The following is a 21,183-nucleotide window of genomic DNA, read 5'->3' as shown; positions in this document are numbered from 1 at the left end:
TATTGGCATTTAGAAGAGAGCTCAGTCGTGCACTTTATTTAATTTTATTGCCCACAACCACAACATCAATATTATATACTATGTGATACGTAGGTATGCCTACAAACAATCAAACACTCATATTGGTGGCTAGTTACACACCCAAAAAAAAAAAAAAAAAGAGTAAACATTCCTCGCAATATTATGTACAATGTACTCAGACCTCAGAGGAATGCGACAAAATTGGGGTTTTTATGGTGTTTCCAATACAAAATGATTACTTTTTTTTAACAAAAAATTAAAGTGTACTAACGGGTCTCACTATGTGGCATTTAAAGTTGAAATGGATTTTGAGAGGGTCTATATGAAGCTGAAGGATTTATATCATAATTGTTATACAAATTATACACTTTTTATTCACCTTGTTGCTTTATCAACCAGTGAAGTAACAAAGAAAGTCAGATAAGCAATTCAAAACCAAGGAAGAGGGGAAAAATTCGATCGATGTTTTAAATAAAAAATAAAGCGACTGACTATAGAATTTAGGGCACCTGGTGGAGTATAACAAGGACATGTAGAAATGTACAATACATAGTTGAAACAAATTAAAAACAAAAAAAATAACAAGGTTGTAAATGTTAGCTCTGTGGAAAATAATTATGATCCTGGATTTACCCTTTTTTGAGATTGTTAAGCACTTTTAGGTACATTATTTGTTATGTTTTTAGACCCAAGTGAACTGCTAAATAAATATAAGCATAAGTGAACAAATTTTCCAAGTTAACAGGATTTTTTTTTTCCTTTAGGGCCCAGCAGTATTGTTTTCTCGGTTGGGCAATCTTAATAACTATTTATTAACTCCGACTATAGCTCCATCATATTCCTAAAACTGTACTGCATTTCGGAAAAAATTTCCAAATTTATAGACTGCAGCAAGAAATTGAGGTCTTGGCAGAAAATGCAAATATTTTTATTTTACTTGATTACATAGCACGGGTCGTTTGAACGCGACACTACTCGAAGTGTCTTGCACTCCATATGTTTTGATGCAGAAATGTTCCTTGGGGTCTAAATAGTAAGAAAAAAGCTTTTTTAAAATTTTCTATCGAGCTATTCGTTTTTTATGAGCTTAATAAGTTATGAAAAAACGTACTTTTACGTACTTTTTCACACGTTTTTGTTAATAACTCTGTTAATAATAATGGTAGAAACTCAAATAATGACTCTATTTTTAGAAGAAATATGCCTCTTTTTAACGGCATTTTAATCAAATTAGTGGCATTTTTAGATCTTCAGATATTCGAATCTAAGTCCGTTCATTTTTTCTGCCCAATTCGATTTCACTAATCAAAAAGTTTTTTTTTATAGAAGTCAGGGTATACTTTTCTAATGGTTTTTCGTATGTTGAACTCGAATCCAAAGTCAAAAAAATTCCATCACATCAAGTTTTTGAGATATTACCGTTAGAAAATCAAAAATACCCTTTTTTAACAGTTTTTGAGGTTATGTCATCTTGCGTGATAATTTTTTATAATTACATTTGTAGCGGTTTCTTAAAGAACTAAGTTTTTTCTTTTAAAATCCGTTTAAATCATTTCGATATCGCTTTTCTTCTCCGAGAAATCCTAAAATCAATTCAACATGTTTGGTGAATATTCTCTATGAAAAAAAAATCTTATGTTCGTTTGGGTTTCATGGCAAATCGCAAAAAATTTTTGCATTCCTTTAAGTTTTTTGTTAAGTTTATGGGAAAGAAAATTTTTGACTAACTAAAAAACTTAAAAATGCAAAAAAACATTAAAATGTAAAAAATTGGTCTCTATTTTGTATGCATTTTAGAGTTTTTAAATAACCACACGGCTTACGTTTATGTGCTTAAATGTTTGGAATTCTTTTTTTGTGTTTTAGGAAATATTGCATATATATAATCTTCTAAAAATATTGTTGTATATTAAAATAACTGGGTGTGGAAAAACGTCAAAATTTGAATTTTTGAAAAAAAAAACGTAATTTTTGGGGATTTAAGTACAGAATTTGTTTTTTTGAATATTTCCTAGAAGGTTGACGAATGATGATTTTTGGTATGTACAAACAACTCAAGGTGGACAAAGATTGCAATTATTTGTCTATCTCAAATTTGAGCGTTTAAGAGGATTTTTCAGTTTTCAGACTTCATCCAAAAAAAAAAAAAATTGGCTCTACAAAATATTTGAAGGGCGGACAAACTAAAATTTTGGGTGGATGAAAAAATTACGTTAGTATGATTTTTTTTTTTATTTTGAGGACTTTTGAATTTTTCAGTTCAAATTTTGTATAATGAGCATAACCTAAACGTAGGGTAGACAAAGAAGTAGAGGTGGACAAAAAACAGAATTTGAATAAAAAAAAAAAAAAAACTAATTTTACGCAGTAAAATTTCATGAACTCATTTGAATCTTAGTTACGATGACAAAAATATTATGTTAATACCAAACCACACTCAAAATCAATTTTGAGACTTATCGTAAATGAAATCTTGATTTTTTTAACGAACAAAATAATCTTTAATGATTAAAATAGCTATAATGCAATTAAATATCCCATAAAGTAGGTAAAAGAAAACCTAAAACTTCTACTACATCTAAAGTGCCGATGACATGTTAAAAAAAAAAAAAACCTCAAAAATCTTCAATCAAGGGTGTGTGATTTTCTTGCGTGAAATTTGATATAAATCTTTACACACAAAATTGTTCGTCAGTGTTCTAAATATTTAATTTCACTTAAAACAAACAAACACACACATAAAAAAATATGTGACGCACGCTACTTAGATGTAATGTAAATCCAAAATCCATTGCCATGACCTAAACATTGTTCTATAAAAATGTATTTCGTCTCCCCTTAATAACTTGTTGCTACTATTGCACGTTAAAATTTTTTTGTTTCAAAATAAAAACAAAAAAAAAACCATTAAACTTCTTTCAAACATTCGCATTTCTTTATCGACTTAAACATCTACCTATTACACATAATATCTAGAGGTATAATGTCAACAAAAAGTGATCCAATTCTTAGTAGAAAATAGTCGTTAACAAAAAACCTAAAAAAAAAAACTCTTGTGTAATATATAAAATGGGTCATTGGGCTCATATGCTCACATCATCGCCTAAGCCCAAATGTGTCATGCCATAGAAATAAAAAAAAGGCGGATAGAGGCAACAAATAAAAAAAAAAAACAACAAGCAATCGGTGACGGATAGCTCTGCCCCTCCCCTATGCCTCCTCCCAAATGGTGTAAACTGTATACAGATACTGTATCTGTTGCGTTATACCTTACCAACTTTTATAAAAAGTACCTACACAAAAGAAATAAAAATAAAAAAAAAAAAAAACAACATTAGATACATTTTCCTTGCGCGCTAAATATACATAAAACCTTTAGATACTTTCGTTCTAGTTTAAAGCATTTTTTTTTTCTGTTCTCCTTTTTTTCTGGTTGGATTCTTTGACAACTTTTACAACTCACAGCCAGACAACCAACTTACAGTTAGACCAGTAAATGGGTTTTTGTACTTGGTCAACAACCCTTGAGTTTTTTGCAAGAAGGAGAAAAAAATAAAAAAAGAAATCATTTAGAATTGCAAACAATGTGCCGTTTTTGAAAAACCGTCGCGCGACCATAAAAAGGTTTCCAACTTCTCTCTTACTTTATTATTTTTTTCTTTTTTGTCAATTGTAAATGATAAATGCCTGACCGCATTAGAATGGAATATCTACACAAACTCACGAAAAAACTGCCTTAATTTATTGGCTAACTTTATCGCAAAAATTCCACAATAGACGAGACACAATAGTGAAGGCGCATTGGAAAAGGGGTGGGAAACAGCGCTATACAAATATCGGGTCTCATAAAATTTTGAAATGTCAAATCAAATGAGGAGTTTTTTAATTTGCCATTAAAGCGTTTAAGGGTAAGTTGTGGATTAGGAAATAAAAAATAGTGACACTTGAAATCATGATAACGTTTCAGAAAAGTCGTATAACTTGAGGTTGACTAAGCCATGTTTATTTTTTGTCAGAAATAAATAAATAGAAGATAGAACTGAAATTTACCCACGAAATGGTCACTATGAAGGGCCTCTCTCATTTTGTATAGAAAACAAAAATTCCATACCAAAACAGGCAAAAAAAAAAATGAAAAAAGTCAAGAAAAGCGATTTTTTGATTTTTTTTTTGCTTTTTTATCGGTATTTTTTTTCGGGCTGAGATAGTCATATGCATTGCTCTAAATAAATACAGAAGATTAAATTTCCTTCAAAATGCTGGGCTGAAAAAGTTTTTTCATTGAAAATTAACCGAAGACTGACCATGCGAACCTATCTTTATTTTCCCATTTTTTTGTTTTACTCAGAAAGTAAAAAATAGACCTCAACAAAAATTTTTGTTATACTATGTATAACACTTTTTTGCTTTGATTACTCAAACTCTATCAATAGTTAATCGATTGCTATCATTAAAACTTTTGTTTTAAATAAAATTTGGCTTTTGGGTGAAATTTCAAACCGTAAGTTGTAAGAACGGAATAAGTCCAACGCTTTTAAACCCTTATACCAGAAACCGATAGAAATATAATTTTTGTCCAATTGTACTTAAATCTTCATAATCTTTATTTTATCTGAAGGTCAAACATCTGAAAACAATAAAATACAGAAGCTATTCAATTTTTTTTGCGTTTTCTCAACAATTTTGCAAAATGGACTTATTCCGTTCTTAAAACTTACGATTCAATTTTAAAGTCCATTTTTTCAGTGCAGGTATTTATTATTTATTAAAAAATTCTAAAATGGTTCCTTTTTTATTTATTTTGTATTCCATATTTTCAATCATACTTCAAATCAAAATTAAATTAAAAGAGTAATTTGCAGTTTTAACTGCTATTTAAAGAGTGATTATATAGCAGCTATTAGTGGCTGTTCTTTTTATATGCTGCTCACTGCTATCACTGCTCTTTAAAAATCACTTTTTAGCACACCTCTACTAAAGTTCTAGCTTCTTAGTTTTTGTACCCTTTTTGGACTTAAATTTATTATTTGTTTGCTAATAACTGATATTTCGTTTTAGATCCCATCCCTAGGATAAGCAAAGTATTCTTGAAATGGGAAAAAGTCTACTTAAATACTGATAGGATGCTTACAGAAATCGAATAGCAGACAAACTCGTTATTGAACTTTTAGGTGAACTGTATGCTGGCTTTAGACAAGGAAAGTCCACCATCGACCAAATATTTACATTATCACGGAGCAATAAAATACAAAGAAAGTCCTTTAAACAACTAATTTGTTTTCTATGTCAAAACCTAATTTGGCTGAACTATAAAAAATAGCTTCAATGTTCGGATAAGTTCTCTCCAAAATTCACTACAATCTGTCTGGATTTTGTATGTAAACCCTATTGCGTTTATTTTAAGGACTACTTTTTTTTCTCAACATGGCATAAATCCATTAAGTAAATATAATAAAACATATACATAAATTTGCACGCTATTTCGGTACATGAACCTGCACGATATTTAATAAATAACAATAATTTAATGTTGAACTACTAACTCACAGTTATAGTGGAAAATAGATTACGGAAATACGTGTTAAATAAAAAGGAAGTGTTTATTGTTTTTTCGTTTTGTTTTTGTCGTGTGTAATAGAACGAATTGCTTAAATGAGAAACGACACATTTTTGTTAATCAAATTTAATAAAACTTTTGATATTTATTATTTACTGCGTATAGACTTTTACATAAACGAAGAAAACTAAACTTAAAAATTACCCTTTGTTAATGTTCTTTAAACATTTTGCAAGAAATATTCTGTTCTACTTGGAACTAATTTACTAGTGTATAATACGCTACCGTTTTTATTTCAATTTATACGCGAGCATTAGACCGCAATTTAAAAACCGACTAGCTTTCGAAGGCAACATAACCGATCTCAAACAAAATTGTTGGTTGGGCTATCGAAGCTAACCGAAGTTGACCTGCTGTATCCACCTGCAAAACTGAGTCTTCATCAAGGCAGAAGGCTTTCTGGAAAGTAAAATTCAAACTAGAAGCCTAAGAAATCGAAAAATTATGGGCATTGTCATTTTAGTTACTTGAGGCTTACGTTAACACGAGTCGAATTACACCGAAAATTTTCGACGTACGGCAGAAATCGACTCGTGAAAATTCGGCATTAGCTGGCTAAGAAAATTTTCTTGACTGATGATGTTCACAAAGTAGTGAAGTCCAGAGCTGGATACTGGCAGTGCAGAAAACAGCAAACCTATTGACTGTTGGACTATCTTAAAGCTAGTCAGAACAGAACTAGCAAGTCTTCGCGCTAGCATGAAAATAATCCCAAATAACCTGAAAATAATGTGTTTTTCAGCTCTCTTCTGAAAGCCTTAGTTATTTAGTTGCGTTCGCCGTAAAACGCTAATAAGTTTTATATGTCATTTTGTTCTGTTTTTTGTCTAGTTTTAGAATATCAAAAGTTTTTTTGCTACTTTTTGCTACACTGTGTGAATTGTTCATTTTTAGTTGATGACGTCATTTTCTATAAATGCACCTTTTTTAGTAAAAATTGAGAGGGAAAAAGACATCTAAATTATTTAATTCGTTCATTTATTAAATACGTATTTATGTATAATAAAATATTTAAAAAAAATTCATTGAATAAATTTATTTAAAAAAAATAGTAATAAAGTAATAAAAAAAAATCAAAATTTCAAAATTGTCAACCCTATTTTTTATTTATTTTTTTTTTTTTATATATTTGCAATAATTGTATTACTATTTTATAAAAGGCATTCAAAGTTTAAATTAAACTGATTGAGGATTTTCCGAAAAATTTGGAAAATCTTAAAAAAATATATGGATGGTAACCCTAAAAATGGACGTGGCCATTCGAAATTTTGGCTATGAACTAACATTTGTATAAGTAGGATTTGTTCCAAATTTCAAGTGTCCAGCTCATTTGGTTGATTTAATGCCACCTTTTTGCCATTTAGCCCCATTGTGCGATGATGGCTCGAAAGGTGGAAAGAGTCGATACCTGGTAGTCGTGAAGGGCCGAATTTATGTGTACACTGTCTATTTTATTCAATCAAACTATTTTATAAAGCAAAGGTGGAAAAGTGACCTACCTACCCACAACCAGAAAAGGGTCTAAATAGTAGAGTAACTAAAGCAAATTATTAGGGAACCCGGCAGAACAGCTCTGATTTTGACGATATTTTTTTTCAAACGTAGGTAATTAAAAATTTCCGGTGCGGTGTTGCCGTATTGTTTTTTAAAATTAAATTTTTTTTTAACAAAACCATTTTTTTTGCTTAAATTTCATAAAACAAATGATAGCAAAAGATTCTCTAGGTAATTTAAGGAAAATATATAAAAGGCAGTAAAGGACAATCTTCCATCGTTTAAGCGATAAATGCAATTTTCTAACATTCTGACCTCAAACACAAAAAAAATATTTTGAAAACAACGGCAACACCTACAATATTTTAAAATATATTTTTAAAAAGCCAGAAGCTCATTCTTATCTCTTAAATTTAAATCCACTAAATTTAATCAAGACTTTTTTAAAAATGGTCCTCAAACTCAGAATTAAAAAAAAAATGTTATTAGAAAAATTTAAAATTACTTTTTTCCAAACTTTTTCTAATAAAATATGAATTTATTTAAAAAAATTTTTGGCCATAAATATTATCAGTTGAATTTCGAAGCAAAAAAGGTAATATATATCACACTTTTGAAAAAAAAATGAAAAATTACTTCAATTTCAATGGTTTTTTTTTTATTAAAACTGAATTTTTGCATTGAAATAATTAATTTTCTCAAAGACTGTGGTAAATAGGAACTTTAAATTTTTGCTATTTAACTTTCAACAGTAAGGGTTATTAAATGAATAAAAAATAATTTTATGTTTAGATGTTGAACTTTAAAAAAAAAATAAGTTACATTTTTTTTCAAAACTTTTATTAAAAAAAGTTCTTCGAAAATGAAATACTTTTTAATTTTTTTCATAAACCGTAATACATATTGACATTTCCTTTGAAAATAAATGCATTTTATATTACGACCAAGTTTAAAAAACGACATGTTAAAATTTTTTCAATAATTTTTTTTTTTTCAAAAATCTGAGTTCAATCACCATTCTTCCAAAAGCCGTTCATTCAATTAACTTAATTTTAATTTTACAAATATGACTAAGCTTCTAGCTTTTAAAAAATGTATATTTGAATATTGTAGGTGTTGCCGTTGTGTTCAAATATTTTTTTTTGTGTTTGAAGTCAATTAATAAGAAAATTGCATCTACCGCTTGAACTATGGAAGATTGTCCCTCACTCCCATATATTTATTTTCCTTGAATTTCCTAGACAATCTTTTGGCATCAATTAATTTATGAAATTTAAGAAAAATTTTTGAAAAAAATTTGTTTTTGTTCACAAAAATCTTCAATTAAATTTAAAAAATCAAAACGGCAACACCGGCAATTTTTAATCTATAGACTTTAAAGTATTTTTAGTTACTGACGTTTGAAAAGAAAGATCATCAAAATCTAAGCTGTTCGGCCGGGTTTCCTAATATTGCCAATTTTTGATCTTTAGTTACTCCACTAAAAGGAAAGTATTGAACCAGCACACAGTGAGCCTGAACAGCTTAAGGTTAACCTAAAATGACGACAAAAACTAAAAATGAGGCTTTGTTCCTGAGGGCCTCAGCAATAATAATCCGTTTTTACCAAAATCGGATTAGCTTCCTTTTTCGAGATACCCCCCGTAAACTCGTAACGCTCGAGTACGATAACTTAGGCGCCGAGAATTGAAAACGATTTTTTGTAGAGGTATTCAATACAATCATTTTTTGTTATGGGAAATACTGAAAACCATATGTTCTTAAGCCTTCTAGTTTTTGAGAAATTTGAAAAATAGGAAAACTACTTTCTTTATCAGATTCTTATTTTCTTGGCTATTTTGCTTTACCATTATCAAAAATTAAAAAGTACTGTGCTTAATATACTTCGACTCCATGAATGGGTTTTATTTCCATTTAAAATTGGATACCAGAACGGTCATTAGTGAGCCTGATAAAGAAAGTAGTTTTCCTATTTTTTAATTTTCTCAAGATATTTCTAAAAACCCAATTATAATTAGAATTAAGACAATAACAAATATCTTCAAGAACGTGCCCCCTTCAAAATACAAACAAAATAATACAAATCGATTTAAAAAAAAAAAAAATAAACAATATAATCCAGATTCCTTTTAAGTCCTTTTTTTGTTTTGTTTTATTCCAAGTGTGTACTTTTGATTTAATAAGTGAAAAAAAAAGATTGAGAGAGAGAGAGGAGAAAGTCTCAAAAGCACTTATCCTATAAATATTTCCAGACCATTGTCAAAGGAAGAGGCACACAATACCTATGTACATCCTACAAACCTCTATGAAAACAACATAACCACTTCATCATTATGATGTTGGTGAAAATATAATTTTTATAGATATTCGTGAAATGTGCTATTCAGGTGTACACTCTTGTATACTTTAAGCCTCCCTCTGTTATATGGACGATGCCTCTTCTATTCCTGCCAAGCCAGCTTACAATAAATGATGTGAAGTGTATATTTCTGTATGGCACTTGAGGCGATATGTATAAATAAATTTTGTGTTGTTTTGTCTTCTTCTTCTTCTTTTACTTCTATTCCAAGCTCTATTCCGAACAACAAAATCAATAATTGTCTAGAATTGGAACATCCATAAATCAAGACGGAAAAAAAGAGAAGGCTCCGCTTGTTTTCTTCTTTATATATTCCTTTCCTTTAACTTTTTTTTTTGTTAGATTATTTTTTTTTTTTTTATTTTTCAAAAAATACAGTTAAAACCATAGTCATGCATTTGACAAGAGATTTTTCTGTTAAGCCGTTTTCATCTTCGTCCTCTGTAATTCAACTTGAACTGAGAGATTGTGGGGGCTTTTTTTACTTCAAGCCAATGTCATGGATTTGCATCGAAACATCATATATATTTCTTTTGAAGCTGCGGCATGCATAGCGATGGTGATGTCCCACTCTTTCAGCCCACATGGGATCACATTATAGCAAGGCAATGTGGATCCAGTTTTATTTCATTGATAGAAGAGAGTTAACTGTGCTTGTGATGCATATACGACTCTTACCCCCAATCCTTCTTTTTTACTTAAGGCAGGTGGCAATTAAAGTATAGTATGCACTTTGTGCGCTAATATCGTCATACAGATTAGACACAGTGCTGTGGGATTTTTTTGAACCCAATAGTAATAGTTCAGTCACATCATTTCTGTTTCAGGAAAAAAATAGGCACTTTTTTTTATAATTTTTACGGATATGGCTTCAAAACAAACTTAACATTTTTTGGTCAAAATCATAAAATCTAAGAGCCCACAGCAGATTTTAGGTGTGAGGTCTTCACTTTTCAAATTGATTGTGAGAGACGTGCAAGCCTTGTAGGCAGGTGTAATTCCAAGTAAATATTTGATTGGATGCACGCAGAAGAAATTTGCACTTCTGCAAATTTGTGAGGAGAGGGAGTCCTAATGTTAAGGTAATTGCATCACGTTGGTAACCGTAAGAATTTTCAAAGAGACGTAGCATATGAAGCTATGAAGCTGGCCTTGTCAAAAGATTGTATTCTTCTAAGTTTAGATGGCAAATAATGTCTAATAAACGTCAAAAAATATTTTTTTAAATATTGAAAGTATTAAAAAAAATATTTTTTTGACGTTTATTAAAGACACCTGTAGTAAAAGTGTTTTCTTGATTTCAAAAATTGGAAAGAGAAACTAATGTGAGTGACTGATCCCAAATACACGAGGTTTGATAAAGTTTTTTTTTTACCGACTTCCAAAAAGGAGGAGGAATTCAATTCGTCTGTATTTTTTTTGTATGTTTGTTACCTCATAACTTTGGACTGAGTGAACCAATTTTGATAATTCTTTGGAAAGCTGGTATCTGCAGAGTGGTCCCATTTCGATTTTGTTCAGTTCTGGCTAAAGAAACTATGAGAAAAACCATAAGACCCAGTTCTGATCCATGGAAGTCGGTTTTGTTTTTTTTTTTTTATAAAAATGATTAATCTGAAAATTATAAATAAACGCTTTGAATAAGCAAAAGATTAAAATTGGTATTAACACTTTTAATGTAAAAAAAAAAATTTAAATTGGAGCTGCTAGAAAAAACAATAATATGATTTTCATAAAATTTGATAAAATCTATCCTTTTTAAATCTTTTTTTTTTTTTTGAAAATTTTTGAAAATCTTTATTAAAAAAATGTTATAAAAATAAACGGTTCCAAAAATTTTCATAAAAAAATCTAAAAATTCTCTGTTAACTAAAAAAAAAAAAACATTTTTTACCTATCCTTTTTTACATTATTTTATTTTAGTGTGCTGAGTTCAAAACTGTGCAGATTTACTCTATCTCGTCTAGTTTGTGAGCTATACTCATCACTATTTTTGTCCCAAAAAAAACTAATTTTCAATTAAATTCGTTTCGATGTTTAATCGAATTTTTTCGTAATATGTTGCTTTTTTAACTCAGAATCAGAAGTGGCAAACTGGAATTTGCTTAAATAAACCACATGTTAGGTGTACCATACAGATTTTGAAATATTATAAATGTCTGTTTCCTTGAGAAAAAAAAATAATTCTGAAAACAAAATAATTATATTTAAGACGATAAAATATGGCATTGAAGAATAACCTAAGTAGTTTTGCAAAAAAAAAAAATTCAACACTCTGTTTTCGAAAACTCGATTTTCCCAAAAAAAAAAAAAAAAATAAATTATGGAGATCGGGTTAGTCGTTTTGGACATTCATCATCATTTATAAATAAAAAAACTCTATGCGAGGAAAATTTAATAACGAGTTTTGTAAAAAAATATTTTATATATTCACCTGCAGAGCTAAATTAAAAGCCGAAATGTGAAATTGTACGAGAAAGCTGATCACCTTTCTATCTTTGTACTGATAGGGACAAGTGCACAATAGAAAACTTTTAAACTGTAAGGATGATTGAATTCTTTTGAGAACCTCTTTATGAAACCAAAACAATTTTTTTTTTAATGTCAATATGAGGTTTAAATGATAGCTTAATCAATCAATCATTGAAGTTATCAACACCTTTGTTTCTATAAAATAACAAAGTAATTACGGGTTTCTGCTGCTGGAAATAGACAACACTTTGCATTTTGTTATGTTAAATTGTGTTCCAATTTGTTTGCATCATTTAAAACATCTTTCGAGTTCATAAAACCGTTGAAAAACAAAACAAATGAAGTCGTCAGCGAAATTGAGAATTTTACAAGGAATATGAAATATCTTTAAAAAAGAATAAATAAAAGAGGTCCAATATGGCTTCCTTGTGGAACTCCATCTAAAACATCATTTTACTTAGATAAAGGTTTCGTAAAGATAACCAGCGGGAGCATTTGCCGCTAAGAAAGTTCTATTCAGAGTGGGTTAAAAAACGTTTCAATGATTACCGGAACTTTTTGGTTTTTTTCTTTTATCCGTTGGAATAAAAAAAATTGGCCGGTATGTCATACCGACACCTACCCCATCCTCAACAGCGACTTCACCTGCCCGCTGACCTCAAAAAAAATATTTGTTGGAAAAAAATTAGCTAAAATAAAAAGGTGATTTTCCAGGGGGAAAATGAATCGTTCTACAAAAAAGGACATACAAAAACAATAGAAACTAGTTTTAAAAAATGTAACTAAATTAATATTCTTTAACCATCAGTTTTGTGTGCCCAAAAATCAACAACTTATGTATGTTTGGTCAGCTTACTGTCTTAACTTTATTTAAATCTGTGTAACAATTTTTGCTTTTCGTAAAATTCTTCTTCACAGCACTGTTTTAAACATACCCTTTTATGTCCGCATGTTTATGCATTTTGCAAAGAGGGAAAGGTAGAAAATTGGGTTAGTACTTAATACTTGTTAACTTGATTTAAAATTTGAATGAATTGCAGTTAGAAGGTATATGACATACATTTTTATATATTTTTTTTTGTGTAGCTGTGTTTTTTACATTTAACAGGTGAATAACGACGGTGACGACTCACGATGAAGACGCCAACACCAACCAACACATCATCATCATAATCTTCATCATCATCATGTTACTAGCTTCTCAGGTGTCATCGACCTAGACAGCAACAGCAACATGAATATAAGATTTTCGCGAACCAGAAAGATTACCATCACCACCGCCACCGCCATTTCGCACTCTGCTGCTTGCTTTTCGTATATGAAAAGACTTTACTTACAATATGCAAATGTGCGAAGATTAATCAAAGAAGTGTACACGCTCGCGTTCATTGGCCGACATATCATTCAAACGTCAAATGAGAACATTAAGCACTTAGAGCTCTGGGTTTGAATATACGGTTTAGATTTATACACACACAGTCACATATGTATGATTATTGTGGTACTTGGTTTTATTATGGGATTTGAACCATGAGAGTGCGGTGTGGTGAAGGCGGCAGCGATGTAAGTGAAGTGTTTCCTCATTGTTTACACTTAATGGAAAGAAATTGCTTGGGGAAAGGTAAGTACTTTTCAAGGATTTTATAGTATTTATACGGACCACATAAGTATTTTGATGCATAAAACCCTTTAGAGTCCGAGAAATCGAGCTATATTTTTTGGTATATTACAGTATTACAGTTTTTAAAGTAGGTACAAAATTAGGCAACTGAAATCAGTCAGATAAAAGAAGGACCTCACTGAATATTTTTTAAATTTTGGAAAAAGTTTAAATAAAACTAGTAGCTTTTAGGGCCTTTACTTTGCAAGTTTATGCGAAATAAATTGCACGACTGGGGTCGCACGTACTTGCTCTCATGCTTAAAGTAACTATAATGTTAAAGCTTTTTATTCAAGAAATTTAAAATTTGATATTTTGAAGAAATTTCATAAGTAGTATAAAAAAATTAAATCGGTTTTTATAATTAATTAAACTCCGTCATACATTATCTTAAAAAAAAAAAACAAATATGCCATTTTATTTCTTGTATAAAAAGGTATTTTTAGAAAAAAATTTTCGAAAATTGTAGGAGCCGTTTTTTAAAAAAACAATTTTTTATATATAAAAATGTTTTAACATTTTTCAAAAAAAAAATTGGTATGCCATTTTGAAGAAATAATTAATTTACACATAAAAACTCCGTTTTCAAAAAATTGATTTTTCAAAAAAAAATTTTGAAATATTTTTTAAAAAACCAAAAATGCGTTTTTTGAAAATTTTCTAAAATTTTAATATTATCTTTACTTACACACTTTTGTATAAAAATTTTCATTTAAATCGGGTTAATGTTGTACGAGATATTCAGAAACGAAAAAAACCGTTCTATGACAGGTACCGTTAATAACGGTACAAAAAATATTTTTTTTATTTAATAAGTTGGCTCTTATGTGCAGTACTACACACAAAAATTTTAATCAAAATCGTTAGAGCCGTTTTTGAAAAAAATTAACTTTTCTATTTCCGTTATATGGCAGGTGCCGTTAGTTTTGGTCATAAAAAAAAAATTTCAATTTCCCCTCTAGGGAATCACCAAAAACTGCTAACTACCAAGTTTGAAGAAAATCACTTCACTCGTTTAGGCTGCAGCTCCAGATAGAGACAGACACACAGACAGACAGACAGACAGACAGAATTGCCGGACCCACTTTTTTGGCATTCTCCATCATCGTAATGTCATGTAAAATTGTTATCTCGAGTTCGATTTTTTTTACGAATCCTAAACTTGCCCTATAGTACCTATATCGCAAGTAAAAAATGGACAATGCTTCAAAATTATGTATGAAAAAATTGAAGAAATAAATAAAAAAAAAATAAATGAAAACATAAAAAAATATAAAAAAAAAAAAAAAAATTAAAAAAAAAAAAAAAAACTAAAAAAAAAAAAAAAAAATTAAATAAAAAAAAATTAAAAAAAAAAAAAAAAAAAAAAAAAAAAAATTTTTTAAAATAAAAAAATTTTAAAAAATAAAAAAATAAGAAAAAATAAAAAAAAAAAACAAATTAATTAAGAAAAAAAATTGGAAAAAAATGGAAAAAATGGAAAAAAAAATAACAAAAGAAAAAAAAATGTTTAAATATAAAAAAAATTAAAAATTAAAAAATAAATAAATAAAATTAAAATAAATTAAGAATTAAAAAAAAAAAAAACAGTAACTGTATTATTTACAACATTTCTCTGACAGACTATATTTTTAAAAGACAAAACAACCATAGCTGGAAAAACGCAATAACAACAACAAAAAGCCATAGATGCATTAATAAAATTAACATGCACTTGTTAGAGAGAAGAATATGTATTTACATACTTAGTTGCGCACTTGATTGCGTTTCTAGTGTTAAAAATTTGTACAAATTTATTATAGAAAACACGTTGTGGGTATGGACTGACTTATGAGGGGGGATTTTACGGTTTTTTAAGAGAGAGAAGGGGTTGTTGTGGTTTTTTTGTTTCAATTTGTTATTGTATAATGGTGTAGAGGTTGGGGTGGGAAGTGGCTTTTTTTTTATTTATGTCGATTTAATTATTAGAGGTTTTAAAGTGAATAGGGAAACTGGTGGTATTACCCGTACCTATTTAAATTTTAACAAGTTCATTTAAAAATTCAATTATTTTGAATGAATTTTTTTCGTTTTCAGTGCACTTTGTTAAAATTAGGGAAATTAAATGCACGAAATAATGCAACGAACTTCCTCTAAATAGCTTAAATTGAATAGAATTTTTAAGATTTTTCGAAAATTGTTTAAAATTAGTTGGTGTACTTGGAAACAGGTAAACAGGTATACTTTCAAAACACCATTTGATAAATTTTTTGTTCACCTCTTTTGTGCTAAACGGATATTTCGCTTCGGGTCATTAACTTTTCAAGTTGGTTTTGAAAATGAAATTCATTTTTCAGCCAAGTTCAAGGCCATACCCTTTTTAGTTTTTAGTCTATGAGAAGTCGAGATGACTTATAACTCTAAACCTCTATTTTGATCAATTAATTGTTTCTTATTATCAGGCAATGTTTTAGCGAAAAAAAAAAAACAAAAATACTTGGAAATCTACCTACATTTCAAAACACCATTTAATAAATTTTTTGTTCACCTCTTTTGTGCTAAATTTTCAAGTTGGTTTTGAAAATGAAATTCATTTTTTAGCCAAGTTCAAGGCCATACCCTTTTTAGTTTTTAGTCTATGAGAAGTCGAGATCTAGATCTAGTGACTTATAACTCGAAACCTCTATTTTTATCAATTAATTGTTTCTTATTATCAGGCAATGTTTTAGTGAAAGAGTAGTGAAAAACAAATATCAATTATGGGCGGAGGAAGCAATATACTGATGCAAAAAATCGATTTTTCGAATTTTCACAAGAACTGCATTTCATCGAAAACCGTAAGCGTTTGGGATTACAAAGTTACCAAATTCTGTGAGGGACACACATACCTATTTAAGAAAAAAAAAAGATTCAAATGAAAAACTGTTAAAATCGGCGAAAAGAAATATGGGACAAAAGAACTTGCTTTTCCCGTTATTCGGTCAAAAATTATTTTAGAAATTCTATTTTTGGCATATAGAAAAATTCTAAAAAACCCTAAAAATTCCCCTAAAAAGTAGGTGTTTTTCAATACCTAATTCATATTTTTTTTTTCATTAACTTTCCAATGATATAACTCAAATTTCAATGCACAAAATTCCCCCTAAACATAATAACCACTTTTTCAAAGGTCGATTTCATGTTTTTGCTTTAAAAAACCCTTCATAACTTGATTTTTAATTTTTTTTTTAATTTTTTCAATACCTACCCTTGTGAGACTAACAATAAATTTATCTATCGTTAAAAAAATATTAACTTTCTACGACGTTGCATTTAGTAAATAGCCACTTTTTTGCAATATCGTTTTACCCCTATTTACCCTATTTAATGATTCAATTCTAAAAAAATATTTTATAAGTATTCACTTTAAGGTTATACCATTTCAAATAAGCTATAGAAGATTTTTGTATCTCTAATAGTTTATTTTTTAATTTTTAATTGCAATTTATGCCACACTGCTAAAAAATTTAGGGCGGAACGGGAGAAAATGGCATCGCTTTTGGATGCTGTATGTTATTATGGTTCATGGATTTATAGGACGTAATCACGTCAAAAAGAAAAGTAGATTTTGTTTAGTGCTCTCAGAATGGTAAAACTACCATTTGTTAGAGTCAAAAAGTGCAAAGGAGGACATTTTATTGGTAAAACATAGAAGTAAAGTTAAATGTTTTCTTTTTTGGTTTATAACATTCTTTGTCTTTTATACTTTTTAAACTATAATACTTTTCTGCTACAAAAAACTATGTAAAGTCTTCATTTTGTTTATAAAGTCATTCGTAAAAGCATACAAAATTACACTATTGTTGATATTCGCAATCAATTCTACTTTTTATATATGCATCATCTTTGTAAATTCGGGGAAAAACCAAAGTAATTTACTATACAAATCTTTTCTATTCACGTTACCAAAACTTTTCTAATTCCCAACAAAATAAATTCAAGTTAGATACAAAAATACAAAAAAAAAAATTTTCTCTTGCGGATTCATTATATTTCCCACCATTAAATATCGTGTTGAGTATGTGTGTTTGTTTTGTTGTCAAAAACCCCATTAAAGCCCACCCAACCATTATTTAGATTTTTAAAGAGTTGCGGCTATTCATACCGGATATAATCCTTGCATCAATTTCAAGAAGACGACAAAAAAAAAATAAAAAAAAAAAAAAACTATAAACAAAATGAGAAATGGTCGAATGAATAGTCAGCTAGTCAGCTTTATGGCCATGCATAATACTCTTTTTCTATGTGCGACGGTTTCATCCAGTAACCACACTATTTTGGTAGCCAAATTTTCACAAAAAAAAAAATAATCAAAAAAATTCTCAGGGTCACTGACTTACTACGTCGCTCTTCATCGTCGGTCGTTGTGTGCCGGTTTCAGTGTTACAAGATTCAAACAAAACCACAGCCACCCAAAAAAGCCATTATTTTGTAATTATTCTGTCTGCCATAGGTTTAGGCTTTATAGTAGAGAGTTCGGTCTACCCAACAAAATAATGCTCTCCTTGCTAAATTATGAGCATAAAATCCTTGTTGCTTTTTTTTGCATTTAAATAGAATTTTTTTTGTTGTGTTATAATAGATGTGGATATTAGTTAGGGTAGGTTATGGATTCAGGAAAAAAAAATTCCGAATGTGTTGTTCTTTCAAATAAAATTGAGGGCAGATTTGAAATCAGCGATGCCAAATTAATAAAAAAAAATCATGTAGGCAATTCACACCTTTTTTTTTTTTATTCCATCAGCTTTAAATTCATTTTTTTTATATGACAACCTATAGTAAATTTTATATCATATGAAAGCTTATTATGTCACCTTTTATATGACACTTCAATTATATTCCTACCATGCCTACAGAAAAAGTAAGAATTTTTTAAAGACAACCATGTCGAAATTTCAAACTGAGATTACGCGGTAGGTACTTCCTACACTACTGGTGGCTGGTCATCGGCAACAGATCTCCACAGGGGTTTTGAGGTATTTTACAAGTTTTTCAATTTAAGATTGTGTAACTTGTAGAGCACGGGTCGTTGTGTGTGATATATCAAATAAAAGGTTATGTTATCAGCATGCGTATTAAAGTTAAACAAAATTTGTATGTGCTCTAGATCAAAAGATATAACGTGTTTAGAAAAAGAACATCTTTTCACCGTTATCTCAGGATTTTGAATATGAAATTAATTGAAATTTTTCAAAACTACAGTTTATTTAATTGACTATCTACTTTTATCTATCTATAAAAACCAAAAAGTTATGATCAAATGATTTTTTGTTTCTAATCACTACGATACTAAAGAAGTTTTCACTTAAAAAAAAAAAAAAAAAAAAAACTGTTAAAAAACTTCATACAACATAAAAAATTTGTATTTGTATTTGAAATTTTGTTGCCCAGTGTTATTAGTGAGTAGATTTCTGTGCAAATCGAGTTGTGCTTGAGTTAGAACAAAGTACCACTCTGGTGTACAAAGTTCTTCTCCAATTTTTAGAGGAGGTATAATAACAGTTTTAAATAAGTTAGAATGACGGCCGCTATTTCAGGCTATGGTCTTACTTAAAGTGACGCTTGTTATTTCAGACTATGGTCTGTAATCTCATAGTAACGCCTGCTACGTAAGCCTCTCTTACACATATATGGTAACGCTTGTAACGCAGATTATGGTGTAATAAGACTACCTAGTATTTCAGCATGTAGCCTTACATAAATGCCTATTATTTCAGAGGCCGTAATTTATAATGACGCATGCTATCTCCGGATGTGGTCTTACATTAACGCCTGATATTTCAGTCTGTGATTTATGGCTTGATATCTCCGGTTTTATAGTGACGATATATAAAGCTTTTGTGTTTTAGTAACGCTTGCTATTTTAAGGTTGTGGTCTTATAGTAACGACTGCTATCTAAGTCTGTGATTGATGCCTACTATCACAGTTCGTGATTTATGGTAACACTTGCTATTTTATAGCGCCAGTTAAAAAAACGCCTGCTATTTACAGTTGTGGTCTTATAGTAACGCCTGATTTCTCAGTCAGTGATTGATGTTAACGCTCGCTATTTCCAGATATGGTCTTATAGTGACGCCTGCTATCTCAGTCTGTGATTTTTATTGTAACGCTTGCTATCTTATATTGACGCCTGCTATCTAAAGCTGTTGTGTTTATAGGTTATAGTAAAGCCTGCTATTAAAGATTGTGGTCTTATAGTAAAGCCTTCTATCTCACTCTGTTTTTATTTTGATGAGATAAAATAATGGATTCAAATATATTATCGGCAGGGATAAATTTTACAGAACATATGCACTGTTGTGTTATAGTAACGCTTGATATTAAGGTTGTGGTCTTAAAGTAACACTTGCTATTTGATGTCTGTGATGTATCGTAACGCTCTTATAGTAACGCCTGCTATTTAAGTCAGTAGTTTTACAGTGACGATTGCTATCTAAAGCTGTTGTGTTATAATAGTAAAGCCTGCTTTCTAAGGTTGTGGTATTATAGTAACGCTTGCTTTCTCAGTCTGTAATTTATAGGGAAGCTATTGTTCTATCCATCACCAATTCTTAATGGTCATCAAATTATTTTGATTTATCAACAACGTTTTACACATGTTCCTTATATTTTCCAAGTCATTTGATCAAAAACATAAAGATGCGACGCACGTGTAGAATTTTACTGATATCCCATGAATTTGGCAATCTTTCAAGCATAGAGAGTGCATTTATGTTTTTTCAATTTTCGTCCTTCCATACTATAACTCTGTACCGTTAGATGAAAATTTCTTGGCAAAAGGATCGGTGTTGTTATAGAACTGAAGATGAGTTTTCATCTCTTTTATGGGTTGCCTTTTAGAGTTATTGTTCTGTCTATAAGAAGACTATTATCCTCACACAGTCTCTCTCTATATTTGTAGTGTATGGGTATTTCTAATGAATAACCATCAACCATATAGATACAAATAGAAGAGCTTTTCTATTCAAAATGGTGTTGGCTATAGAATTCCTGCAAAATTTTCAGTTTCGCAGACGAAAGAAAGACCATGAAAGGTACAGTGCATGAGAAAGAGCATGCCTTTTGGATATATCTCGGATCGAAATGCTTTCATTTCAAAAATATGTGTCAAATGGAGCAAGCTGCTGGCTGTGGGTACGGTAAGATGGAAAAAGAGTATAAAAGTATAGTTTTTTTTTTTTTGATAAATGACGATGATGATCTGTTGTTCAATATTAATGAAAAGCAAACAAAACACGTGTTCTTCTTCTATCAGGGATTAAGAGTTTAAGCTTTTGTCATTTATGTGTTTTATAAAGTATACGTAGAGTATTGCCAGAGGGACTACAAAATAGCTATTGTATTTTATGTGATTACTGCGTGTGCAGTTTTGAGAGAATTTTGTAGGGGGATTTTGCAGAGCCAAAAGTACCATTGCCACCCACCCACAACTAGTTGATAAATTCACAATAATTGTTGTGTTTGTTTTTGGCAACAGATGTGGCAGACGCATGCTTTTCGATATTATTAATTGTTTATACCTGATTCATGTTCCAGTTCAT

The 21,183-nt window shown here is 29.7% G+C and overlaps 1 protein-coding gene across 17 annotated transcripts in view; it reads right to left on the bottom strand.

Annotated features, from left to right (window-relative positions):
- The window catches only part of LOC129913044 (protein lap4), a 335,223-nt gene that overhangs the window by 232,908 nt on the left and 81,132 nt on the right, over nt 1-21,183 (bottom strand). The gene's annotated exons all lie outside the window — the stretch shown is intronic.

The sequence above is a fragment of the Episyrphus balteatus genome, chromosome 3 (genome assembly GCF_945859705.1).
Source record: "Episyrphus balteatus chromosome 3, idEpiBalt1.1, whole genome shotgun sequence".
Lineage (NCBI taxonomy): Eukaryota > Metazoa > Arthropoda > Insecta > Diptera > Syrphidae > Episyrphus > Episyrphus balteatus.
Note: the sequence above shows the minus strand (reverse complement) of the source record. Positions and strands in the feature narration are given on the sequence as shown.